Source organism: Felis catus, chromosome D2 (assembly GCF_018350175.1).
Source record: "Felis catus isolate Fca126 chromosome D2, F.catus_Fca126_mat1.0, whole genome shotgun sequence".
Classification (NCBI taxonomy): domain Eukaryota; kingdom Metazoa; phylum Chordata; class Mammalia; order Carnivora; family Felidae; genus Felis; species Felis catus.
This window is the reverse complement of record NC_058378.1, coordinates 82,489,158-82,516,534: the sequence shown is the minus strand read 5'-3', so window position 1 is coordinate 82,516,534 and position 27,377 is coordinate 82,489,158. Positions and strand designations below refer to the sequence as shown.

The following is a 27,377-nucleotide window of genomic DNA, read 5'->3' as shown; positions in this document are numbered from 1 at the left end:
ACCGCTCAGAACCTGGAACCTGCTTCGAATTCTGTGTCTCCTTCTCTCTCTCTGCCCTTCCCCCACTCGCGCCTCTCTCTCTCTCTCTCAAAAATAAACATTAAAAAAATAAATAAATGAAAATTTGATATTTTTGCTATTGTTTTCTGGGTTTTTTTGCATCTACGAAAAAAAAAAAGAAAGAAAGAAAAAAAGTTGGGTCTTGACTATTTCGACCATGTCCATAAAAGTTATCTCATGTGTGGGTAGGGTTTTTCTGCCTTTTCTTTAGCTCTGCTTCATTTATCTTGAAATCAACCTTGCGGAAGCATATTTTAAGCCTCTGAATGAGCTCTAGTTACAAAAAGTGCCCATCATTCAAAGAGCATTACCAGAGCCATCCTGTCTATTTCAGGGTCTAGAAAAACAAGGCAGCGCTATTTGTTCACAATCCATCACTGCTCATCCCTGCTAGCAGGAACTCAAGATAAACAGGGTACAGACTTTAGCTGAGACTCCTGTTCTACATCGTCTTGGTCACAAGCCCTCGGCTTCCAGGGTTGTCGGGAGCTAGAGACAGCGGGACAGTGCTCAGGGTCAGGCCACCAATATGTCCCCATCACACAGAAAGGTACATGCCTACATTAACAAATATAATAACCATAAACATAATTCTGGATTGGAGAAAGAGAATGAGGAGTGCCTGAGGGGAGATCAGAGAGGCAGAGAGTAAGTTCCATTATGACTGGCACGGATTAAGATCTGGGGGACCCAGGAAGCACTGGGGACTCCTTGCCTGCCTATGCATTCCCCTTACCAAGATTCTGACCCACATTCCAGCCCAGGGTATGTGGCCTAGAGAAACTCGAGCATAAGAACACCAGGGCATGGTTAGATGGATGATTTTAACAGCACTGTTCCAATGACAAACAAGGACACTGCCTACACGTCCACGCAGGAAGAAGGGATAACGTGGCCATGATGTTGTTCTACACCTGGAATTATATTTTGTAAAAAAAAAAAAAAAAAAAAAAAAAAAAAAAAAAAAAAAAAGGGATGACCCACATTACAAAACCAAACGTCACAGGAAAATACGTGTTATATCACTCCACTTACACGAAAGGCGAAAGCAGGCAAAATGTAAGAAAATACTGTTAAGGGATACATAAAAATGCGATGCGGCAATCAAGTTAGAGCAAGGAGATACGTTGCCCAAAAAACCTGACTGAAGACCACAGCAGAAAAAGAAAGAGGGGCGCCTGGGTGGCTCAGCTGGTTGAACGCCCGACTTCGGCTCAGGTCATGATCTCACGGTTGTGAGTTCAAGCCCTGCGTCAGGCTCTATGCTGAGATCTCAGAGCCTGGAGCCTGCTTCAGATTCTGTGTCTCGCTCTCTCTCTACTCCTCCCCTGCTCATGTCTCTCTCTCTCTCTCTCTCTCTCTCTCTCAAAAATAAATAAATATTAAGAAGAAAAAGAAGCTTAAAAAGAAAGAAAAATGAAGAGGCACGTAGTTGAGGGTCAAGGGAACATCTAAGGATCTTGAGCTGTGGGCGGCATACAGCCCGTTTTTATTATGTTCTTAAACTGCACGTATTTGTATGGGGTTGTTGAATCACTACACGGCATACCTGAGACTAATATAACACTGTATGTTACCTACCTGGAATGAAAATGGAAACATAATAAATAAATAAACTGTACACACTTGTATTTATTCTCTCCTATGCTCGATAGATTTTGATTTTAAAGAAAGAAAAAAAAAAACGAAAGGAAGACAGTGATGCTGACAATCAGGGGACTGAGGCAGAAAGCTCTGTAGTAGGAAAGCCCAGGGCTCTCCCTGCAAAATATACAAACAAGGAAGCATCGTTTCCCAAAGTGTGTTCCCTGGAACACGGTCCCGGCCTGCGTCACAAAAATGCATACATAAAGAGCTCCCGGTAAGGAAAGTCCGGAAAACATTGTAATGCTCAGCTCTGTCTCAGCTTTTACAAATTTACAGCGTACATTTAACATATTAAAGTTGCTACAAACACTGCTGTCGGGAAACATTTTCATTTGGTTTGACTCGATCTTATGCAATCTTATGTGACCAATCCATGAAGCAGAACCGATCACTATCGCCCCCAAAATCCTATTTCGGATTCCAAATCATATAAAGTCTACCCTAGCCCAGAAGCAGACAGGAGTACTTTATGAGGAATACATCAGATCATTCAGGGGAACATTCTAGATGTATTGTCCTTTTGAAGCATTTAGAGAATATCACAGATTCTCTGAATAAAAAGAAAAATATGTCGTGTTCTGTATCTAGGATCCTACCTGCTGCTCGTAATGCTACCCAAAAATGCTTAACTTGTAAGCAGTGTGTTAAAATCATTTTTTTTTCCACCAGGAAGAACAAACATGAATGTATTTGCAGCAAAGATAATTAGTACTAATAAATTTGTTCTGAAAAATTAGGGGAGAAACTATAGCCTTGAGTTCGTTACAGGTGAGAAATGTTTGAAGAATACTCTAGTAGAATAAAATAGAACTTACACCTCTATCTATGGACTGCAGGAATATCCCTGTTATATTGTCAAATGAAAAAAAAAAAAAAAAAGCAACTTGACAAGACTTAACATAGTCTTAGCATTAGATCCAGCAATTGTGGTCTTTAGTATTTACCCAAACTGGATGAAAACATAAATGCAAATAAAAACCTATACATAGATGTTTATGGGAGTTTTACTCATACCTGCCAAAACTTAGAAACAACAAAGATGTCCTTCAGGATGATTATGTATAACTACGGTCCATCCAGACAACAGAATGTTATTCGGCGCTAAATACAAATGGGCTATCAAAGCATGAAAAGAGAAGTAGGAACCTTAAATGTGTACTACTAAGTGAAAGAAGCCAGTCTCAAAAGGCCACATATTGTAGGATTCTACCTACGTGAAATTTTGGAAAAGGCGAACCTCTAGAGACAGTAAAAACATCAGAGGTTACCAAGGATTGGAATCTTGGGGACAGATAAGCAGACAAGGACACACAGTATTTTGCAGGCAATGAGGCTACTCAGTATGATATTATAGTGGTAGGTATGTGTTATTATATATTTGTCCAAACCCACAGAATACACAGCACCAAGAGTGAACCCGAACAAACTAGGAACTTAGGGTGATTATAAGGTGTCAGTGTGGGTTCATGATTTGTAACAAATGTATCCTCTAGTGCAGGATGTTGATAGTGGAGGAGGCTGTGCATGCGTGAAGACAGGGTATACTGAGGAAATGTCTGTGCTTGCCCCCCAGTTTTGCTGTGACCCTAAAACTGCTCTAAGAAAATAACCTGAAAAACTGCAGGATAATGTCAATATGTTAGTTCTACTTTGTAAAAACAAAACTAAACAAAGAAAATACCACTCTCCCTTCCATTCCCAATAATAATCCGAACTTACGTATGTAAATAAAATATTGCCTAAATTCTCATGAACATGAAGACAGGTGTGTAAAGGCAAAACACCAGGCTGTCTGCACGGTTAACTACCTGCGCAGACACGGGAAGGGGAAGGGGGACGGGGCAGAGAAGTGAGATTTGATTTCATGCATCCTTTCATTGAATGATTATCACATATCACACAAAGCACCTACTATAGCTAAAAGCAAAACAAATAATTTTTTTTAAGTGAAAACACTTCTCCAAAGTGAAATTTAAGGGGCAGAACATCATCATGGAACTGAGTTGCAGGAACGCGGCCTGGAAGCAAACGTGATCTTCTCCATCATTTGCGGGGGGGAGCACGGCAGGTAGGGAATGAAGAAGCTTTCACAACAAGGCCAACCAGCTGACTGGGTCTTGCAGAGTCTTTAACCGAGAAGGTCATCGTGACTGCCATTTATGGTCAGGCACAGTATAGACTCGGTAAGTTCATCCTTGGTTGATGGAAAAAAAAGAGTCTGCACAAACAGTCAAAACGTTCATAAAGGACACGAGAGGTTCCGAGTGATTGGCAGGGCAAAGCTTAACTCCGATCTGAAAGCACACGGGGGCAGAGGGAATATGAAGAGAGGGTCCAGGAAGCAAGGGGTCCGGTCCCGGGCAGTCGGCACATGCCTGAATCGGTTCGTAATAGTAAAGCTTTTTACCTTTCAGTGGGAACCCATTTCTAAATTCCTTCTGGATTCTGTCACAGGCTTACATATCCCCTCTAGCACACCTAAGTAGGAAACAACTAGTAAAAATAAAGTCTCCCTTTCTTGAAACGCAGCCCGGCTCGGCTCGCACATAGTGGCCTGGCGCACGTCTGCTTCAACCGACATTTTTTACATGAGCACAACGGCCAGACTGAGCCTTGAAACGATGTTGTGCTGATCCGCACGGACACGCAACTGGGGACCGGCGGGCAGAGAGCTGATAAGCCAGTGGAAGGGGTTCCAGGGTGCGTTTTCCTTCAGGACATTACCCTCCAAGCCATCGAATATAACGCCCATAATCAAAATCATGCAGCCACTGGCGACGGGTAGTTCTTAAAAGCTGAACGAGATAAAATTGATTTTCAAAAATCGCCAGGAAAAAAACCAGTGTGGGATAATTTTGGAACAAAGGCATACTTTCCAAAGCGTTGCCTTCTTCAAGGAGGAAAACGCATTGTATTCTCGAAAGTGAATGTAATTTTGTTTGCGGGTTTAAATCTTTTTCAGGGGCACTGTTTTCAAACCTGGGAACCACAACTGTTCGCACCGACAGGAAGTGAACTGCAACGTTCACGTCTGCGTGGAAAAGGCAAAGGACTTGAGTCAGGAAAGGGTCAATGTTCCCGGCCACAGGGTGTAATCTCAGGGCACGTCCCCATCCCCGGGGAGGATTCTGGGTCCCCAGGGGTGGCTGGCGACGACAGGGTCCCTGCCAGCCACTGGCTACACCATCTTTTTGTCACCAACGACATGCATTGCTTTTGAATGTGTTTTTTATAGAAATTATGGTGTTTGAACTTTTCTTACTTGACCAATTATGTAATTTCTACTAGGAAATCATTTCTACTAGGGAAAAAAAAATCAATGTATTAAAAATTCAGTAATAAAAGCTGTTAAATGCCAGAGACAAATAGGACAGTAATAAAAGTGTCCTCTAAGGGGGACCAGATGCTGGTCAGAGATATGTCTCGACATCCCAGATTCACAGATGGAGGCGGGGATAGTCACTCCACACGCCTCTGTGAAGATAGAAAACCACACACACAGATCCAGGTTTTGCCAAGGTCAGTGAATCTCAGGAGCACCCTGGCTGGAGTGTTTCTCCTCTTAAAGCATCTGATACCATCTGGGGCGCCTGGGTGGCTCAGGGTTAAGTGTCTGACTTCGGCTCAGGTCACGACCTCACGGCTCATGGGTTCGAGCCCCGTGTCTGCCTCTGTGCTGACAGCTCAGAGCCTGGAGCCCGCTTCAGATTCTGTGTCTCCCTCTCTCACTCTGCCCCTCCCCTGTTCACATTCTGCCTCTCTGTCCTTCAAAAATAAACATTAATAAAAAACATTTTTTTTAAGTATCTGATACCATCTGCCTATGACCCTCGACTATCAACCCACTGAGTAAATTAAGAGAAACGTCCTGCCCAACAGAGGAGACGCACAAACCCCCTCTCCCCAGTGCCCCCTCCTGCGGTGGGTGCACAGGGTTAGGAGGGGGCCCAGCCTGATACTCGGGGAGGGGGGGGGGGGAGCTGGCTGTAATGCACGAAGTCATTAAGCCCTTGTCACATTCAGAAATGAGCCTCAAGAAGAGTCTGAGCTTTTCGTCACTCTTTCAAAACATTTTAGGAGTGCCAAGGACCAGGCAGCAGAGGGAGAGAATTTGCATGAGGCTTTCAACTTCCTGTACTGAGGAATCCTCAGGGAAGAAAACAGAGAGACCAGCAGAGGTCATCCTGCCCTAACCTCTACCAGCCCTGGCTCCTGCCGGGAGGGGCAGAGCAAAGAGCTTCCAGGGCACCACAGGGTCTAAGGCCTGTGCCATGAGCATCTTGAGGTGCACGGTGACAGAGGGCAGGATTAAGGGCCAAGGAAGCAGAGGAGGAAGGAAAACGCAGCAGCTCGACTTGGCTCGTGGTAGGTTTGCGCGTCTGGCTTCCTGAGCTCAACCGGAGAGATATGTCCTGGTAATCACAGAAAGGCCCCTCCTGACTGTATTAGCAGCCAATTGCACAGGTCCCTCCCTCCTTCAGAAGAAATTCTCAGGCACGGGTCCCTTTACAGCGGCTCTAATGCCTCCTGTCACCTCCTCGGTGCCACACGGCTTCTGTGGGAGTCGTTTGCAGAGGCGAGCAGGGGCCGTTCTTCCCGGGATGAGCGCTGGGGCCACGTTATGGGCGCTGACGGTGCCCGCGGCACGTGTCGATGGCAGCAGAATGGAGTCTTTACGGTAGTTTCTCAAGGTAATGGGACAATAACCACCAAATTTAAGACTTCATAAAAAATTTCATTCTTACTGTGAGGGAACCAAGAAGCGGAGATAGAAATCTTCTCTCTCTCTTTCTCGCTCTCTTTTTTTTTCCCCCTGATTGAAAACATGAGAATAATAAGACTGGCCCAGCACGGTAATGCGTCGGAGGGACTCCTCTACCAGCCGCACGGCAGCCCAGCGTGGATTCGCTAAGTCAAGTCTCCCTGTCCTTGGAGAACAGCAGAGCAGGCGTTGAAACCCTGAGGCCCTACTCGGGTGAACTCGGAAGTGGGTCCCGGCTGAAGTCAAGTGCTCAGAGGTTCTGCCTAGCTGGGAGCACAAGTGAACGGAAGGAGGGGCGCCTGGGGGCCTCACCAGTTAAGGGTCTGACTTTGGTCAGGTCATGATCTCCCGGTTCGTGGGTTTGAGCCCCACGTCGGGCCCTGTGCTGACAGCCTGGAGCCTGGAGCCCGCTTCGGATTCTCTGTCTCCCTCTCTCCCTGCCCCTCACTGACTTGTGCTCTGCCTCTGTCTCTCAAAAATGAATAAACATTAAAAAGTTTTTTTAAGAATAGGGAACAGAAGGAGGCGGCCACAGCCACTCACGAGTGTCACAGCGATGCCTGGGTCTCTGAGAAGTCCTTTCAAGAAATTCTACGTGTAAGACTTAATCGCCCCAGGTGCGGGGCATATTTATTTTTACAACTTATTTGATGGAGCGCTCACTGGTGTGAATCACTTTCTTGCATTTATACGACTTTTGCATTTCCCAAACCTATCATTTCAAAATGAAGGCAGCTCTGACCAAGGGAAAAAGGAAGAGTGGATGTGCTGAGCCCCGTGAAGCCCACCTTCCACCGGTGTGCCCCCTCATACCGTCAGTCCTGGCAGGGGGATGACGCCCAGCCTCACGTTTGCGTCCAAGAGACAAAGGTGACACGGGGTCCGCCCAATCCCACGTTGCGCTCTCCCCAAAGCTTCAACTTGCCGTTGCTGCTTTCTCCAGCCCTCAGAAAATCTTAAGTGAGATCTTCGCATGCGAAATGACCTCTGATTTTGTTTTCTTATATGAAAATCCAATCAAGCCCTCAAACATACATACAAACAGCCGTGCGCGCACGCACGCGCGTGCACGCCTGTTTATTCTTAAACTCCAAAGGCAAGTTCACCCTTCTCCTAACTTCTCCGAGACAAACATCCTGACTCATCGGTTCTCAAAGCTCCCACATGCTGTCGGCTGAAGCAAAGTATAAACCCAAAGAACTGCCTCTGGATATTCAAGGGAATTTCAGCGCTTCCAAGAGTTACGCAGTGAGAAGATAAATTCTAAAATGCTTCTTTCAGTTAAACACACTTGAGAGAAATGAAGGTAGGCTAGGCGTCTGGTTGCTGGGTAAACACACGGCCATTGCCAAAGAGAGATTATATTAACGACCACTTGGCAAATCAGGGCACAATGCACAAGGAACTAATTTTAATTAATAAATGAGCTCCACAGCCCTAATGACAGGCAACACAAAAATGTTGCTATAGAAAACTAAATTAAAAGTGTATCTGATGTCTCTAGAGAATTTGCAAAGTACTAACAGATGATACAGTATGGACAAAAAATTCAAGTGGGTGAAAAGGCACTATGTCACGTTTTGGGCATGCTTAAAAAAGCACAGGTCATGGAATCTTTGCTCCCTAATGACATTTAATCCGAAGAATTAAGTAGAACATTAATAACGATATTTGACCGATTATTGATCCTCACTTTTGTGAAAAGTTCATATTAAGCTAATAATTATTTTTCATGTGGGTACAAGGAACAATTACAGAAACTTAACTATTCATCTCCATTGCTTGGAAGCTGTCGAAACAAACAACAATACATCAGTCACCATAAAAGCTCCAGTATTAAAAGCCTACAGCAAAGATATTCCATTTGGTTTCACGAAGCACTTAGATAAATCAGCCAGAGATGAAAATCCAATATTAACTGTTCAGTATTGTCTTGTCTTGACTTATACAGTGTTTTCTCGGGGGGAACCACAGAATGGCAACCGCCCCCAACATACATGGCTTTCCCTTTGAAGAGACTACTGCATTTTTAGTTCCAATAACTAGAGTATTCTCATAACTGGCAAAGCAAAATTCTTCCGGCACACAATGGCAAAGATGTCACCATTCCCAGTCTGGGTTTTTTCTATTTTTCCAAGGATGTGAATCTTGAGTAAGGCAGTTATCGTTACTCAAAAACAGACACACAACTCCGTCACCATACCCCCCACCACAAGTAATCCTTGATAGAATATGCTGACCTAATTCTGCCCAAATTTCAATTGAGGCAGGTTTCCTAGAATCTGGCATATATGTGAAGGAAAAGGAAAACAAAATCAAAAACAAAAACAGTTTCCTATGATGAATCAAGTGCTCTATTAATTCATCCTTAAAATTGGGTTCTACATATGGAATTGAAATTCTTCAGAAGGACTTATGCTATAATCCTGGGACCAGCAAACTACAGCATGGGGCAAATCTGACCCACCCCTTGGCTTTACGAATAAAGTTTTATTGGAACTCAGCCACATTCACTGTTTACCTATTTTCTATGGCTGTTTCCTGCTTCAACGGCAGAGAGGAGTTTTCACAACAGAGATTGCATGACCTACAAAGTTGAAAATATTTATTATATAACTCTCTGAGAAGAAGTTTACAACCACTGCTATAAACTATTCCTCCCATCAATAATTGGGTGGTAGAGTCACTTGCCTATAAAGGCAATGCCAAAATGTGACACTCATCCACGTTCTCAACATGTACAAGAATGAACGCTATTCTGTTTTCCTGGGAAAAGGATATGGTAATTCCAGGTCTCACAAAAGGCCTGAAATGAAATGGCATTGGTTCATCCAGGTACAAGTGAAAGAACAAACAAGTGCAAAATCTATGTATATTTTGCCTCATCGGAAGTTGCATTGTTACATGATACTTTCGGAGTCCATTCTTAACCCTTCACAACTTCTCAGCAGTGGCTTCTATGGAAGATTCCCAGCTTACGTGGTCACATTTGTTGACCTCCCCCTGCTTCTTTCCCCATCTGACAAATAGTGCTGATAACGGCACTTAGGTCTACAGAGATTTTAGGACCATTAAGGTGCAATTCATGTAAGAGCTCTAGAACCATGACCGGCACAGAAGAACCGACCGGTATAAACTGACTTAGCTCAACGAAACTAGAGAATGGGGATGGTAGTGTTTTTCTATTTCTCTACGAAGGTCCGGAGTGTAAAAATAGTTACGGAGGAAAGATCGCACCCCACACCTGCCTGCACTTCCTGGAGAATAGGACTTGAGGTGCCAAGACTAGTCTTCTATCCAGAGGAAATTAGCATACACTTCAAAGAAAATATTTAATGAGCCAGTAAGTCTGCAGTCAGAACTCAAACAATGCAGGGATGTGGGGTAGTGACGTCCATGCAGGGGAAAGTCTGCGTGTGACTTATGACCCCTGAAAAACTGAACTATGAATGGCCTACTGGTGACCGGAAGTCTTACCAATAGCATAAACGGTCAATTAACACATATTTCACAGGTTATATGTATTAGCTACTGTATTCTTACAATAAAGCAAGCTACAGAAAAGAAAATGTTGCTAAGAAAATCAGAAGGAAGAGAACATAGATTTATAGCATTTTATTTATCAAAAACAAAAAATACACACTTAAGTTCAAACCCGCATTGTCCAAGGGTCTATTATATTTATATCGGGGAGAGCACAGTGTTGGTTATCGTAAAACAGAGTCAAACTGGACGAGATCTATAGACCTACTAAGAAGAGAACATGAGTATATTCCAATTTTTGAGAAAGGTTTTGGCTAGGAATGTTCCACGATTCCTTCGCACGACCTGTACAACCAGTCCTTCAGTTTACCTATCAGGTGAGATTCCATGGCTTAGTACATCTTAACATTGCTCAGCAGATGAAAATAAGAGAAAAATGTGCACAGCACCGAGTACGGTGCCTGGCTCTTTGGGAGATACGTTGCCTTCTTTATTTTCTGAGCTCTGGCTTCTACTGAGAAAATGCCACCCAGGTGTTAGAAGCAGACTTTAGCAAACAGAGAGGGAGCCCGCGTCCTGCGCTGGCAGCCTTAATCACGCCCAGACCATCTTACTTGTGGAACATGTGCAGAAATGCGCACAATTTCGGAAACTGCCAGCGTATACGTGCATTCCTACATGCACGATATACAAGAACACACAGTAGATCGCGCTGAACAAAAGAGATGCAAGCCGATGAAGTCATGTATTTAGTAATTTTTGACCAGCGATCCCTGTAAGTGCGTGAGAGGCAGCGATTATTTGAAGGAAGCCTTATTCCAAATAAGCATTTGTTAAAGGGAAACCTTACCGCTGACCTGTTGCTAAGCCATACTTTTCATACAAGGAGTTTGTTTAAAGTGAGTTATACCCCTGAATGGATAACTTTAAAAATATTGATTCTATTCTGTATGCAAATGTGGAGATTATGCATGCTTGTCAAGAAATAAAGAATAGGCAAGTCTACAGGAGATCTTTGCATTTTACATGGTCTATAGATATTATTTCTGCTTTAGCACGGCTTATTTAAATTTCATGGCGAACATCAGCCGCGTTTCAACACTTGTCACATGCCTCACACCTTACGCTGATTTCACTTCAGCCATGTTTTAAAATGTCCTTTAAGTACGAACAAAGTATGCATTTCCATCAGAAGAGCAAGAATTCAAAACCGCACTCTGCACATGCCTGAGGTACTAAAGGAAACCAATTCTTGGGAAAGCTATAGGCTCAACGGTGTGGCACCTGTCCCAGGCCACTTATGCACCCAGGAGGGGGTACCGTATTTTCTTACGAGAGGCTGTCCAAAATTTCAAATGCCATTCTGCCCATTTGCCCACAACAGCAGAGCCTGAACATGGAATTGCCCGGGCTGCACCCCAGAGCCTGAACCAGACAGCCAGAACCCTCGTTCCTGGTCCTTGCTGGGGTCGGAGCAGAGAAAGCTCCAGAAGTGAAAATGTTCATTAACACCCAGGGACCAAAAAGGAAAGAGCCAATAACTTATGAAACTGCAGGTGAAGCTGTTGGCTCTTTACTATTTTCATGGTGTGAATGAATCACAAGTCTTATTTGAAGGGACTCAGAAGTATCATCAGCAATTTCATGTGACAATATTTACTTTGCTGGGAAGGGGGAGAAAAGGTACCATTAAAATGAATTTCTTCATTTTCATATTTGCACTCAGTGAACAAAACAAATCATCAATAAAGTTCATTTTCGACTAGAACTTAAGGGCACAAGGGTCCTATTCCAAGACATCCTAATAAAGGGGTAATTCTACATTTGCTCAGGCTGATCAAATGGGGCAAAGTGATCCTCATTAAATGGGCAGAGAGATCACATTAAACGGGCCGAGAGAGGACAACTCACATGTAACGACGACATGTGGAACCGCGGCCAAAACCAGCCATTTAGGGCCTCAACTGTCACAGTGTCTTGTACCCTCATTTATGGCTTAACCCCAGCTGAGCACTTTATTATTTACCAAATTCTGTTTGGGGTTCACCCATAAAGTGAATTAAGATTTCCTTTAAATTTTACACGGAGTAATGGATTTTTCTGCTAATGTTCTTCCATCTTTTTGGTGACGATCTCCAAATTCACATCTCCGGTTTATTTAAAAAAAAAAAAAACAAAAACAAAACAAAAAAAATACTGATTTTCAAGTTACTTCTTTTTTTTTTTAATTTTTTTTTAACATTTATTTATTTTTGAGACAGAGAGAGAGTATGAACAGGGGAGGATCAGAGAAAGAGGGAGACACAGAATCTGAAACAGACTCCAGGCTCTGAGCTGTCAGCACAGAGCCCGATGTGGGGCCTGAACCCACGGACCGCGAGATCATGACCTGAGCCGAAGTCGGACGCCCAACCGACTGAGCCACCCAGGCGCCCCATCAAGTTTCTTCGTTTAACAGAAGGGTCCACCAGTGAACACAGTGGGGGAAAAGCTCTACATGAATTTCCTCCCTCACTGAAATGAAATGTTCTGGGATATCAAGACACTTCCCTCTCCCGGCTTCAGGAGGCCTGTGGACGGCTCGGAGTTCTCCTTCCAGGGATGGGAGGGGACCTGCCACTGAGCGGTGATCACTGGGTGCAGAGATCAGAGAAAACTGTGACATGCGCACCACATGTGCACATCTAACCACGTGAACAGTGATCCGTGAGCACTGGCTTTGTATTTAAGGAAGACTATTGAGCAGGGGCGTCTGGGGGGCTCAGTTGGTTCAACATCCGACTCTTGATTTCGGCTCAGGTCATGACTGCACGGTATGTGAGATCGAGCCCTACGTCGGGCTCTGCACGGACAGTGAGGAGCCTGCTTGGGATTGTCTCTCTCTGCCCCTCCTCTGCTTGCTCTCTCTCTCTCTCAAAATAAATAAATAAACTTAAAAACTCCTCTCTATCTCAAAACTAAATAAACTTTAAAACAAGTTCCCTTCAAAAAAAAAAAAAGACTACTGAGCAACATTTAAATGTCTTGCTTTTCTTGAAATCCCAGAGAAAATGAAAATTGTGTAAGAAATGTGTCAAAATATGTTTTTGATGACTGCTTTAACATCAGTTGAAGGGACACTAGCATTAATGAAAGGCAAGCCAGAAGCGAAGTGAGGTCGAAGGCAGTGCGTACATTTAGAGCTCAACAAAGCTCCAGAATGTGCCAAAACACAAATTAGGCAAAGAGGAAACAGGAGACCTGCAACTCTACAGTGCAGTGGAATTGAAGTGATGACCTATTTAATTCTCCAAGGATTCAATGAAATGAAAAAAAAGAATTGTCTATAAAAAAAGATGGAACTGAAATTCTGTGTATGACCTTAGAGGTCATCAACGTAACTCGAGATTCTTTTAAAATTCTATATTCTTCCCATTTGGAACTTGGCATTTAAAACCAAAATGCCCAGGGGCGCCTGGGTGGCTCAGTCGGTTGAGCGTCCGACTTCGGCTCAGGTCATGATCTCACGGTCTGTGAGTTCGAGCCCCGCGTCGGGCTCTGTGCTGACAGCTCAGAGCCTGGAGCCCATTTCAGATTCTGTGTCTCCCTCTCTCTCTGCCCTTCCCCTGTTCATGCTCTGTCTCTCTCTGTCTCAAAAATAAATAAACATTAAAAAAAAAAAAAAAAAACACCAAAATGCCCAGGGACCCTGGGTGGCTCAGTCAGTTAAGTGTCCGATCTCAGCTCAGGTCATGATCTCACGGTGTGTGGGTTCGAGCCCCACGTCGGGCTCTGTGCTGACAGCTCAGAGCCTTGAGCCTGCTTCAGATTCTGTGTGTGTGTGTGTCTCTCTCTCTGCCCCTCCCCACTTGTGCTCTGTCTCTCTTTCTTTCTCTCTCTCAAAAATAAATAAACGTTAAAAGAAATCAAAAACAAAATGCCTGCTTTCCAACGTACAGCAGTAGTTTGCGACCACGTCGTCCACGAGCCACAATACTGAGCAACACGTCTCAAGTCCGGTGACAAAAGCACCAGTGGGTTGTTTAGGATAAATAAAAAACCCAAGTAATACTGTGTCACAACCACTGGCACCAAAAGGATCTGAAATGTTTTTAGTGTGGTATATATGGAATATATATATATTGTGACGGACAATGCCAACAGCTGTTATTCGATGAAGAAAAAAATGTGTGAGGATATTGAAATTATATCAGACAAGCAGCAGGTGCTAACCAAATGTGACACAATTTTGGTACATCGCTGTTCCAAGGACTGTTTTGACTTCAAAGTGTAATGGATACAGAGGCGCCCAGGTGGCTGAGTCAGTTAAGGGTCTGACTCTTGACTTCGGCTCGGGTCGTGATCTCACAGTTCGTGGGTTCAAGCCCCACGTCGGGCTCCATGGTGGCGGTGCAGAGCCTGCTTGAGATTCTCTCTCTCTCTTTCTACCCCTCCCCCACTCGCGTGCGCACCCCCCCCCCCACCCAATAAATAAATACACTTAAAAATAAAAGTAGAAGTGACACAGTGATGAGGTACGGCTAGTAAAGGCAAAAGAACACCCGCTCAAAGACATTCTTTGGTCAGCCCAGACGCACTATCTGCTTTATGAGACGCCTACGTTAGCAGTTAACGTTTCTAGTCAGGATCTGTCCCATGAGAGAGCCCTGCTAATGCCACGAGCGCCCGAAGGGAGGTGTTCCTCTCTGGACACAGGTGCAAGGTGCTGCTTAGGGCCGGGCAAGTACCAGGAGAGGATACCACCAGTTAACGACATTCTTAATTAGGGCCATGACATCTGAGTCGCACACAGTAACTTAGAGTAACACTGACTTATATAACGTGTGCTCTTGGGCAACGCTCAAGTTCGTATCAAAATAATAAACCTGAGCGGGCAGTGTTGCACTGAGGCATCCGGCAGAACTGGACCCGAATCCAGGCTTCGTCCCTTCCTGCCTGTGTGACCTTGGAGAAACTACTCAACGTTTCTGTTCTTTCCCGGTGCCCACAATGTAACAGTTTCATGGTGGTACCGGGAGCAGAGGAGGAGGCAGAACCTGGGCAGCGTACCTGAGCCTTGTGTTCTACAACCACGGTGGCCCCTCACCACCGTCAAACAGGCCTTGGGAAGGACAAGGGTGCAACAAGGAGGGTTCCGCTTTCCTCTCCTTCCCCCTGCCCCCGTCCCGCCGTCAGTGCGAGCAAAGCTCAGGTGCGGACGGAGGGCAGAGAAACACCTGTACCAGTCGGCACCCAGCCCCCCGCACGCGCCGTGCAGCACCCGACGCCTCCCCGCGGCGCCCACCGCAACTGGCAGAGGCCCTGCGTGCAACGGGGCAGACGGCCTGGGGAAGGGCCGTCAACAGTCTTGACACCGACAAAGTAGATTAGCAGAGCAGACACTGGAATCTGAAAGCAATTTTTATCCCTTCTTGACCTACTTCTGCTCCAAGGTATCATTCTAGGGCCTGGCACATTACCTGCTACATGAGGGGCTGCCGTCGGCCAGCTCAAAGACCTGCTGGTGCCACCAGAAGGGATTCAGAAAAGCCCCTTAGCCATCGACTCCTATGGAGGAGGAGGCTGGCTCCCCAGTAGGTCAGACCGGGACAGTCAAAACCCCCACAGACCCCAGCACCCCCACTGACCACAGGCGGCAAAATGCAGGCCATGTGCTTATTTTCTGGGCCTATCCACCCACAGGCAACAAGGGGCAGGAACTGACCGAGGGGTGGCAAAAGCCTTTGGATTCCATCAGAGCCCTAAAAATGAGGGAGTTTAGGGTGGAAAGAAGGGAGCGAGCCAGAAGCACCTGCCTCCTCTTTACTATCTCTAAATACACTGCCTCTGTTGTACCATGTGGTAAAGGAAACCTACAGCCACCTTTGTTCCCTTGAAAAATAGAACCATTCCATTTCCTACAGACAAATGAGATTCGCAGTGACGCATAATAGAAAACCAGGGATTTCAACTAATCTGTGTGATGTTCAGTTGTGCCAAACCAAATTGTATTCCAGGCCAACAAACCATCTCTAGTCGCCCATCACGGAAGGAAAAGAAATTCCGGGTGGGGAGGGTCCCTGGGGCACGGACCCGCCCTTCAGAGACACAGCTCTGCTTCCCGCCAGGAGGAAACACAGCTTTGTTGCCAGGACAGTGGGAGAGCCACAGGCCTGGGGCTTGACACAGAGGGAGACTCCGTTGCTCAGAAAGCCAGTCCAGAAAGCAGAGAGTAAATGCTTGAGCAGCAAATGACAAAGGAAATGATTCAGAAGGGCTATCTTGCAAGTCTTCTAGGCAAAAGAGGAGGTCTGGCTGGAGACCCTTTGAGCATGAAGTCTTGTTCTTGAAAGAGAAGAGCAAAGCATCCTGACGTTACTGATCTCTCCCCTCCAGGTTCAGGCCGACCCGAGTTACCTCTCCTTTGTTGGGGTTGAGCACAGTTGGTCTGTTCCTATAGCTTCTGAACTGAAGGACGGAACCTGCCATCACAGACACGGACTCACCCGACAGAGTCACTTAGAACATTAAAGGACGAGGTACGAAAATCATTTCCAAAGCAAACTCCATCATGGCTGCATCCGAGAGCCAGACACATGCTCGGTACGAGACTCCCAAAAACGTAAGTTCCCATACAAAGCTATGCAAGAAGTCTCATCCGGAACAGTACTACGTTTGCAGACACCTCTTTTCTCTTACCTTGGGTTTTGGATACACGTGGCTTCAGCAATTTTGCGGATTAGCAATAAATCAAGTGAACTTCACTGACTGATAATCCAATTCATTTAAAGGGGTAGATTAGGGGAGTATGTGTATCGACACTGCAAAGGCAATGTTTATACCCAGACAGAAAGGAAGCCTACTAAAAAAAAAGGAGAGAGAGAGAGAGAGAGGGAGGGCATCTCAATTAATTTTCCCATCTGTATCAAGTATGCAACAACCTATCTCAATATATGAATAACACAGCACCACAGAAGTTAGTGTGGTCCAGGGCAAAGGGAACCACCGTTCTACTGTTTTATTTTATTTTTTTTTTGTATTCTGAGACTTCATTTAAATGGAATCCTATGACATATACTGTCGCGTCTGGCTTCTTCTGCATCATGTTTGTGACTGTCGTTGGCATTGCTGCACACATCAGCCGTCACTTTTTTTCCTTGCTGTATAGCAGTCTACTGCAGGAGTAAACCCAGGAATTGTTACCTATCCTACTTTTGACACGTGTTTGAGTAATCTCCAGGTTGGAACTGGATGGACGAAACTGTGCCAAACATCCGAGTACATCTCTGATTTGTATATTCTTGTCTTTTTTTTTTTAATGTTTATTCATTTGTGAGAGAGAGAGAGAGAGAGCGCGCGCGCATGACCTGGGGAGGGCACAGAGAGAAAGGGAGACACAGGATCTGAAGCAGGTTCCAGGCTCTGAGCTGTCAGCACAGAGCCCAACGCGGGGCTCGAACTCACGAACCGTGAGATCATGACCTGAGTCAAAGTCAGACGCCCAAGAGACAGAGCCACCCACGCACCCCTGTATATCCTTGTCTTTTCTAATGTGGAAATTGAGACCTAGTAACTTACTCAACGGTAGGGCTGGAATCCAGCAATCCTCTGCACAACACCTGCACACTGACAAGAAGCAGCCTAAAGAAGAGAGACTCGACTATTTTCTTAGTCATCTCTCTCGTACCATCTTGTCTCTTTATTTTCCGGGTCCTTCTGCTTCAGGAAATCCCACTTTAAAAGGAGCTATTTTTCCCTTTGCAAGTCCATCTTTCTCAGCAAAAAATCGGAAGGGAAATGCAAGAAACCAATTTTTCCCTAATTGATTCCTAAAATGAATCTACTCTCTAGCAACTTTAATTCTTTTGCCACGAGAAGTGAACATAACAACTCATCCTAGACCCTAAAAAACACAGATGTCTCATCCGTAAAAAAGAACAGAGTCGGGGGCTGGAGGTTGCAAGATGCTGAATCCCCACCCCCCTCCCCGGCCCGGGTCTCCCGAGCCAGCCTCTGGCACAGTGTTCGCTTTAAAGATTAGAACATGATGACCCGTTAACCTCACCCGTGTAGAACCTCCATAGGCAGAGGTATGGTGAAACAAGCTTTTGTCGGTATTTACATTTGTGATGTGTGGAGATTTGCAATTAAGAAACACAGCAGACCGACGGTTTCCTACTTCAAAACAGAGGGAGAATACCGGTGATCTGAATAACTGAAAAACAACTATGAATTTCCTAGACAATTGAGCACCTAAAGGTAGTCTTGATGACACTAAGAAGTTCATTAAACTCTCTTCTTCATATAAGTGGGTTTTCTAACCTGCCAATTACAGTTTTCCATTTTCTTCCTAGAATTACACACCATGTGGATCTCAAATAACACCGTCCCTGGAGCCTTCTTCCTGCCAGCTCACACTGCCCCCCGTGGTTCCGTTCCATCCTCCCGTGCATGCATTCATGTTTATCTGTTTTCACTCATGGCCCCTAAAACTTTAGCTGTCCATTACCACCAGCACAATTTCAGTATTTCCTGGTAGCTTTATTTACAGTGACATGTTTAAGAGATGGAAGGCAGATTTCGATTTTATGGATTAACAATAAAGCAAGATTTACAGAAAGCTACCCGGACCACGGGGAGAAATACTGGGCCTGCAATAACGACAGCACATCCCCAGGGGAATTACACTGGCGCGATCCGTGGCAATGATCCCTCCCACCTGGCATCTTAGGTCCCCCAAGTCCGACACAGCCCAACATCGGGTCCCTTCCAGGCAGAGCAGGGGGTTACGGGTCCCCGGGCGGTTCATGTATCTGCTCGCACATGTCTCCAGCCGGCTCTCAGCAGCACCGTGGGCCGGCCAGAGAAGTAAACAGGCTGAAAATGAAACTCGGGATGGGGAGTAGGAAAAGACGATAAAAGGAGTGAGTGGGCAGAGTTTGGAGTCACAGGTTCAGGACTCCCTTCCTGGGTACCTCCGGATGCCAAAGGACTGGAGACTTGTGTCCCAAAGGAGGCTGAGAGGTAAGAAGGGAAACGAGGAGGTTTTAGGTCATCTTTCTTCTGGAACGTTGGGACACAATGCCCCAAGCACCACATAGAGACAAATAAAGCATCTCATGTAGAGCAATCTATAAAGAACAGATACTGTGTTAAGCATGATGCTAGGCTCACTCCAGCTCAAGGAACAAGGAAGTAGCAAACGCTGGGTCCCAGGCTTAGGGCTGGGGCTGAGGCAGGGACTCCAGGATGCACAGGCAGAGGCGTGCACACCTGCACCTACATCTGGAGAGGCCGCGAAGGTACTTTCCCTCCAGTCCTCCCATCTCCCCCCCTGAAGCATGTCGCTGCCCTTGGACCCACCATTTGTCTGCCCTTTCTTGGGAAATACACTCATGAACGTGGCTACTCTCAAGTACGTTTGAGAAGAATGAACTTCAAGCCCCAAGCCTGTGAAAATTGGGGGAGCCAGGAGACCTGCCGCCAGCTGGCCTCGTAGTCCCAGGCCCAGGCACCAACCAGGGTCTGCCAGGAAAAGCTCAGAAGAACCCCACCCCTCCCCCCACCACACTGGTGGATCTGGCGGGTTTGTTGAAGGGGTGGGGCATACCTCCTCGTGCATCCCTGCCGGCTTCCTCCCCAAGTGAGCTCAACTCTGCCCTGGAACAAAAGCAACACATACCCTGTGGCATCTGCAGGCCGGTGGTGTGTGTGTCAGGGAGGGAGGGGGGTTTCGATCAGGAGCGGCCCTGCCGCCAGCTCTGGAGTGTTCCTAATGTCAGCGGGCAACAGACCCAGAGGGCACTCCCCCTTCTGTCCTCAACACTCACAGCTGGCCTGCCTGTCGGCCTCCGCTTACAGAGGCTGACCCCGGGGTGGACTCCTCCAGGAAGCACGCCCCTGACCCTGGCCTCCACTAGGCAGCCATCCGCAGGTGAGGGGGCAGAGGCCTAAGCCCCCTCCCCGCCCCCCTTCCCGAGCTCCGGGATTTCAAAGCCCCGCGGGGCTGGGCCCACTGGCAGAGCCGGCAGCCATCGCGCGGGGACCCCAGCCACCCCTCCCGGGAGAGAAAACGCCGGGTCCCCCCGCCCTCCGGCTGCTCCGGAGGCGGCTGGGGGGTAGACTCAACAAGTTCCCGGGCCGCGCAGCGCCGCCTGCAGCCCAGAAACCCCGAGGACGCGCCGCGGTGGAGCCCCGCGCACAGGCGGCAGCCGCCGGCGGCTCCTTCCACCTCCTCCTCCGGCTGGGGCTCGGGCTCGGGCTCGGGCTCGGGCTCGGGCGTCGGCGGGCGGGGGCTCCCCCACTCCCTCCCGCCCCGCTCCCTCCGGATCGCCCACCCCGCGCACGCGGCCCGCCGGGCCCCGCACCGCCCCCGCCCCCGCCCCCGCCCCGCGGGGCCCGGGGCTCCGCCCGCCTCGGTGCCAGCCGGGCGCACAGGCGGCGGGCGCGCGGCTCCGGCGCCCTCTCCTCCGGCCGCCGGGCTCCGCGGAGTAGCGGGGACCCGGGGGCGGCTGCAAGGACTTCCCTCCCGCTCCCTCCCCCTCTCCGCCCCCGCCTGCCAGCCCCGGCTCCGAGATCTCGCCGAAGACAATTGCAGTAAATGAGGACATCGGAGGAGCACGGCGCCGGGTGGCTGTGGCTGGCTCCGCCGCGCCGCCAGCGAGCGAACGCGCGGGCGTCCCCGGAGCCGGCCGAGCCGCTGCCTCCCCGCGCGCGTCGCTGAGCCGGGCCGGACGCGAGCTGCGGCGCGGGGGCCGGCCGGGCCGGGCGGGCCGGGCCGGCGGCGGTGGAGGGGGCGGGCGGCGGGCGCGCAGCCGGCCAAGTCCCCGGAGCCGAGCCTTCCTCCGCGCGAGCCCGGCGAGCCTCGCCGCGGATGCCCTGCCCGGAGTGCTCCGCGCCGCGCCAGGCTCGCCCGGGTCCGCGGCGAGACATGCCCGAGCCAGGCGCCGCACCGACCTCGACTTATCTGTAAGCAGCGGAAGGTAAGCGGAGCCCCGCGCGCCCTCCTCCCGCGCCCCGGCGCCCGCTGCACTTGGCCGCGGGCAGAGCACCGCTCGGACGGGCGCCGACCCCGGTCGGGCGCTCGCACTCGCCCCCAAACGGGCTTCGCCGGGGACTCGGCGGCTCCCGGGGCCAGGACGCGCCGGTGCAGCCAGGAGCGGACCGGGCGGCGGGCGAGGTTATGCAACTGCATCTGGCGCGGCCGGGTCGCCGAGGGGCGTCTGGCAACTTTGGCGACGGCCTGGGAGGAGCGGGGCTGCATGTCTACGCTGTCGGTTCTAGACAAACGCCACAGCCTCCTGAGCGCCCGAGAGCCCTGGCCAGGCAGAACTGGGGGATCGCGGGCGGCCGCGTCCCCGGAACGTTTCGAGGTGTTTTAAGTATTTTCCAAACTAAGGCGAACTGGCAAGTACGGCTGATTAACTTCGGGGCGGGGGTGGGGGGTGGGGTGGGGATAAGTCCGAGCAGAAGGGCCCTGACGCCGGCCGCGAAGGAGAGGAGCGAGCGGGAGCGAAGGCAGATGCCCACGTGAAATGCCCATTTCCTCCCGTGGCGCCAGGGCTCGCTCGGGTTGGCACTTTCGCGGGGCCGCGGGCCCGGGTCGGTGCCCGCGGGCCTTCGGGGTGCGCGGCATCCCGTGTCAGCCCGGGACAGGCGTGGGAAACCAACCAATGCTGCAGAGCGAGCGAGCGAGCTTGCTGGCGGGCGAGGGCAAGAGGGAGGAGGGTGCCCGCGGGCCGGCCCGGGGCCGGGGCAGCGCCTGGAGCCCAAAGTCAAGAGCGAGAGTCTGCGTCTTGCTGGTTCATGCTCAGGGTTCCCAGCTGGCGTCTCCAGCGCCGGCATGAAGAACCTGTCCCTGTGACCTCAGCATTCTACTACCCAGAAATATGCCATGGGCAGATGGAGCTGGCGATAAGGGGATGCCAGGAGTGGGGGAGGAGAGGCGCCTCTGGAGTAAATAGGGGAGAAAGTAGGTGTTTTTTGGCTCATCTACAGAGCAGGGCTTCTGCCCCGACCCCTTTCCCGCCGCAGGTCTGTGCCTGGGGGCTGGAGCCGGAGAAGGCAGTAGAGCAGTTTAATATGACCTTGTCTGCTTAGGCGCTTAAATCCTGCGGAAGCATCCTGAGGTGAACTGGCCAGAGTGGGAAGGAACTTTGGGCTAGCCCTGCCTTGGCTACCAACGCACACTAGCATTTCACAGGACTACAGCTCAGACTAGCAGAGGGTCGGGTCCATGCGCTGGGAGGTTTTCCCTCGGACAGGGACCGGCTAGGGGTTACCTGTCCACATGCCAGTGGGGGACTGTCAAGGTTAGAGCGAAGGGGACTTGACTGAAAAATCCCACCCAAATCACCTGACCTGGGCCATTCCCAACCAGTCGTACATGTATGAAAGTGCTCTAACGTTGTTAAGCTTCTGCCACAGAGCGAGCAGAAAGTAACCATCGTTTCACTTTGCAGAGGCGGAAAGTGCTGGTTTGTACTATTCACGTTGTGCTATTTATTGCATTCATATCCTGTTGAATGTCACTTTCCAAAGAAAAGTTCATATTTATCCTTGCCTCTTTGTTGTTGTTGTTGTTGTTGTTGTTGTTGTTGTTGCAAGAATGATTAGCAGATGGGCACAAGCACCTCAAAGGAAAAATGGAAGGCCTGCCGTCTGCATGCCTCACCAGATATTAGTAATTTACTACCCGTGTTTACTACTTACATTAGGTGGCACTGCTACTCATGATGGTTTTATTGGAGGCGCATGTGGATAAAAAATGTCTAGCACAGCTATCGCTAATTGCATGATTTTGCATAAATTATGCTAGCTACAGAGAGTTTGGGCTTTTCTTCACCCAGTTCACCATTTCCTTAAAGACAGGAGGATTCTGTTTAATTTCTTTAGCCAAATGAAAGACCTCTGCTTAAAGACAGGATGCCCTTGAAACGCAGAGTATGCCTTTGAACTTCCTACAGTTGTCACGACTTCATTTTTTGTTACTGTGATTAGGACTTGGAGCTTTTACTTCAATCAGGCCCATTATCCGACTGACGAGCACAAATACTGGTTAAGAAATAGGCAAAGAAGGCAAAAGCCGGAGAGTTCCAGGCTTTGCACAAATCGCTTCCAAAAAGCCCCGTGGAAAGTTAGATACCCTTATTACTCTGTTTGCCCGGGGGGCTTCTCTGTTCTGCCACAATTGTTTTCCCCATGGCAGAATAGAGGATTTTTGTCTTGTTTTTCCCTCGATCAAGAAAAAAAAAAAATGCAAGTAAACAAGCACGTAACTGAAAGGCTTGTGCATGAAAGGCATCAGTCTACCAGGAAGACTCCTACACATTGAAATAAGCAGTCAGAAAATAAAAATGATTCTCAGAACAGTTGATCACAGCAGACCAGCTGGACAGATGCGTTCACTTAGCTAGACATTTGTATTCTCCTGGCTGTTCCAACCCATGGCTGTCTCATTTAGAGCAGCAACTACTGAGCTCTCTTGTATGAGGAGATTAGTTACTGTTGGGGACAGGCTACTTCCCGGGGAATGACGATAAAGAAATCACAGCTAGACGGCACAGCGATGGGTCTACGGACCAGCATCCGCGGAGGAAGGCAGGGGCAGGGGCAGTGGGGATTTGGTATCCTGGAGCTCTGGACCAGCCCACCAGACACCTGAGCAGGTAACACGTCAAGGCTGCTATGTAACCGATCCGGTGGTTAACCAAAAAAAGCATGTCTATTTGAGGCAAACCACAGTCATCTGGGAGAAAGAGAGGTTATTAGGGTTCCCCAAACAAAACTGGCATCTTTTTTAAACAGTTCCTTCATAAATGTGAAGAACCCTTCCCCACCGTAATTCCATTGAGACCTTCGCTTCCAGCCCCAAATTAGCTGACATAATTTATGAAGCAGATCCTTCTCAGTCTCCTCACATATTTGATTTTAATATTTCATAACATTATGGAGCGACTTCAATATTTTAAAGGAAAATTTAATATGATTGATATTACATGACAACACTTTTATTACCGTGAAATTCGCATACAAACATTTGGATAAGCCTTTCTTCGATATTTGAGCTCACTTATAGCATAAACATAGTAAAACATCATAATTTTTCATCCATTTATTTTTTAGTTTATTTATTTGGAGAGAGAGCGCACACACGCGCGCAAGCAGAGGAGGAGCAGAGAGAGAGAATCCCAAGCAGGCTATGCGCTCTTAATGGGGCTCAATCCCATGAACCGTGAGATCATGACCCGAGCCAAAATCAAGAGTCAGATGCTTAACCGACTGAGCCACCATAGTCCATTTACTTTAAAAGTTGCGCATCTTATGTATTAAGGTCAGAGGAGTGGATTGGTACCAAGTTGTGGGGACCCTGCCGGGATTCATGTAAACAAACTGTTGAGACGTCATCTCACGTTAAACGCCAACCCATACAAAGTACAGGTTCGAACCTCTGGACCACGTATGCTACTGTATCTGCCTCAGATCCAGAGGCACTGAAGTGTCTCCAAGCGACCAAGAATCGTACCTCTCAGAGTAAGAGAAACCATGACTTCAGGACACATGTCCTGGTGCCAAATTCAATTCCTGATATAAAGTCAACCAGCATTTCCTCTTCCATAAGCCATCAGGATGTTCAGCGTGGGTCTGAGTCTGTGCACTTCAGACATCATTCATACCATAATGAATGAGCTGAGGGGCTTCGAGGTATACAGAGATATCATCAAGAGACAAACTGCTGATCTAAAATAAAAACAAAACACTCTAACCTGATAGTTCTGTGTCTTTCTGCTGAGTGCATATTCTCAGCTCTAATTGGGACAGAGAGAAAATTAATTTGAATATAGAAAAGCAGCTATTAGGGACAAGAAGGATCGTGTTTCCAAATTACACACCTTTTCACTAATACCATATTTAAAAGGAATTGGAAAAGAAATATCCCCGAAGTCAATATTCGTGAATGTTGCTTTTCTAGTATATTGATCGGATTATTCAGACTACTGTACATCCACATTACTCTCTTTACCACGTCATCTTGCTGTTACTCAGGGGTGGGTCAGAAAAGATCAGAGAGGGGATCGGGCTGGCACACTACGTTCACCTGAGTTACGCTCTTACAGCCATGACCGGGGCAAAGAAATTTTTTAAAGATGGTAACACCATGGCAAGATGCTAATCAAAGTTTATGCTGCAGTTACTATGGAAAATTCCAATTCAGTCCTTAATAATCCAGCCGTGGGCATAAAATGGAATGCCGTCGTAAACTATAGCATACGAGGGACACGAGAAGGACTTTGGGAGGCCACAAATGCTGCACAAAGAAACGCTGCTCTCCTCAGTACTCCAGAGGGAATGAGGGGGAAAGGAGGCTGATGGCCTCAGCTGCTCATTCCGGCTGCTCAGGTGAAGCAACTACCGTGGAGAGGCATCACATTCACATCCGACCTCCGTGAAACTGACCAGTCTCTGTTCGTCATTTCAGTGGTGACGTGGGTCCCTCCACACTGGTTGTTCCCCGGGAAGCATGTGTACGTCAACTTCTCGTTTCTTTAGCTTTTCCATGTGTCCTTAGTGGTTAGACTAAACACCTTAGGTCATCTTTAACTTGCTTTAGGAAATCTGCTTGCTTTCATCGTAAGTGGCTTTCGTGTCCTTGGAAATGTACTGGAATTATAAAACCTGGGTTCTGAAAAATGGGCACACATAAGGAAGGTACACTGACAGGAGGATGGTTTTGTCTACAAAGGACTGCTCGTTCATGGAAATGTACTGAGCAGTAGCAGCAGTGGCCAGGACAATGTGTGAGTGTCACAAAACCAAGTGACGGGTTCCTCAAGAAGCTCCAGTCCAGGAGGGCAAAAGGAGGTGGGAGGCAGAATCGGGATAGGACAGACCGCACACGTGGAGGTACCGGAGAGAAAGCAACACCCTGGCTGGGACGAAGGTTGAGATTGGACCCCCGAGCCCAGCACATGCGAATCCTGGAGCTGAAGCCCATCCGTCACATGCTCAGAGCTGGAGATCTGTACGGGAAGAGTGAGAAGCGACACCAGGCAGAGGTGCAGGGGTGAGGATCGGAGAGTGAAGAAGGAGTGTGAGCCAGTTTAAGGTAGAACCAGTAGGACAGGAATGGCCTCCACTCACTAGCTATGGGTAAAGGGTGAATGCTTTGAACAGTTAACATACATGTCCAGAAGACTGAGTCTTGTTAGCTAGAGATGAACCAGATGAAAGGGTATAACAGGTGAGAATTAACTGGTACCAAGGGTGAGTGGTGGCATTAGGGAGAGATGTCAGGGGACAGCTGTGAGAGAAATATCCCACACGGCAGATCTCTATAACATGGCAACATGAAGACGGGATTAAAGATACCACCAGGGTGGTGGGTGATATAGATGGAAACAGGGAAGTCAGGGAACCAGCAGGTATGGGGAAAAAGATGTGATGACCATTAGAAAATTGACTTTGAGTTTCGAACCAGAAATACTATTTCAAAAAAATACAGTTTCATCATCTTCTTAGAACCAACGTGAGAAATACTTTCAAAGAAGAGAATGAAAATGGAGTAAAGGATTCACAAGACAAAGAAATTCTTGAAGGACTAAGAATAGTATTACCTAATAACAGATGCTTAATAAATATTTAATGAGGCTACTAACAATAAACCTCATCAATGATTTTGCTAGAAATTCAGGGAATCCAGATTGAACAATAATTTTTCTCTTTCACTTGAAGTTGCACATTTTTTTGTAGCAGAAATTAAAAGGAAATACATGAGAGAGTGGTAAAAAGGAAGCCTGCTTCTAGAAATGGACAGTCCTCACACCTGGCTACACGGTGTTTAGGCAAGAAAAAGGAATCCAAGACTTGGGTTCTTCTACCACCAGACTCAACCTTAGAGTTTTCTTCGGTAAAAATTCACTTGGGTAGAAACTGAGTTTCTAAAGGAAGAAAGTGTTTGAGTTTATTGGCCTAGTACTAGAGTAAAAGAACAAGAAGGAGAAATGAGAAATTCTAACACGTCAATCAGACACATACAATGTTCCTATACCCCCAAACCATTTTTTTTGGTTGGAAGCAACTTTCACTACCACTTTACCAAAATACTGGAGAGTTCATAGAGTCAACTGAAGGCTGACTGGAAGATATCTGTCTGCCTCTTGGCCTTGACCTCACAACTCAGTTTCACATCATGACATCAACTCCATGGATCTTTGGGCCAGGCTCATCAATTTATCACTTCCTTGTTACCAATAGCAGAGTGCTGCGTAAAGACTTGCCCTCTTTCTTTTTCCTTCGTTGAAATCACATGGCACAAATGGCCATTTCCTATTAATCATGCACTTGAGTCTCACACAGCTCAGAGAAGTGTGGACGGGAATCATTCCCAAGAAAAGTTCGTGCCACATGCCGGTGTAGAGAATTTGAAATTTAAAAAATACCGTCAGGC

General features: G+C 47.7%; 2 protein-coding genes and 1 long non-coding RNA gene across 8 annotated transcripts in view; 1 reads left to right on the top strand and 2 right to left on the bottom strand.

The window, feature by feature from the left end:
* DOCK1 (dedicator of cytokinesis 1) overlaps positions 1–27,377 on the bottom strand; it is a 529,364-nt gene that overhangs the window by 232,699 nt on the left and 269,288 nt on the right. The window lies entirely within an intron of this gene.
* LOC109492776 lies at positions 18,157–20,226 on the bottom strand. 2 transcript variants are annotated; one of them, XR_002736983.2, is made up of 2 exons: positions 19,542–20,226; positions 18,157–18,948 (listed from the first exon to the last, which is right to left on the bottom strand). It is a non-coding gene; the product is annotated as an uncharacterized LOC109492776 (long non-coding RNA). The 2 variants fall into 2 exon arrangements; XR_002736982.2 differs by lacking the exon at positions 19,542–20,226 and adding an exon at positions 19,080–19,531.
* Positions 20,740–27,377, top strand: part of INSYN2A (inhibitory synaptic factor 2A) — a 58,235-nt gene continuing 51,597 nt past the window's right edge. For both annotated transcript variants that reach the window (XM_023241083.2, XM_023241084.2), the window contains exon 1: positions 20,740–20,913. The gene's annotated coding sequence lies outside the window, so the exon portion shown is untranslated. The remainder of the gene's footprint in view (positions 20,914–27,377) is intronic.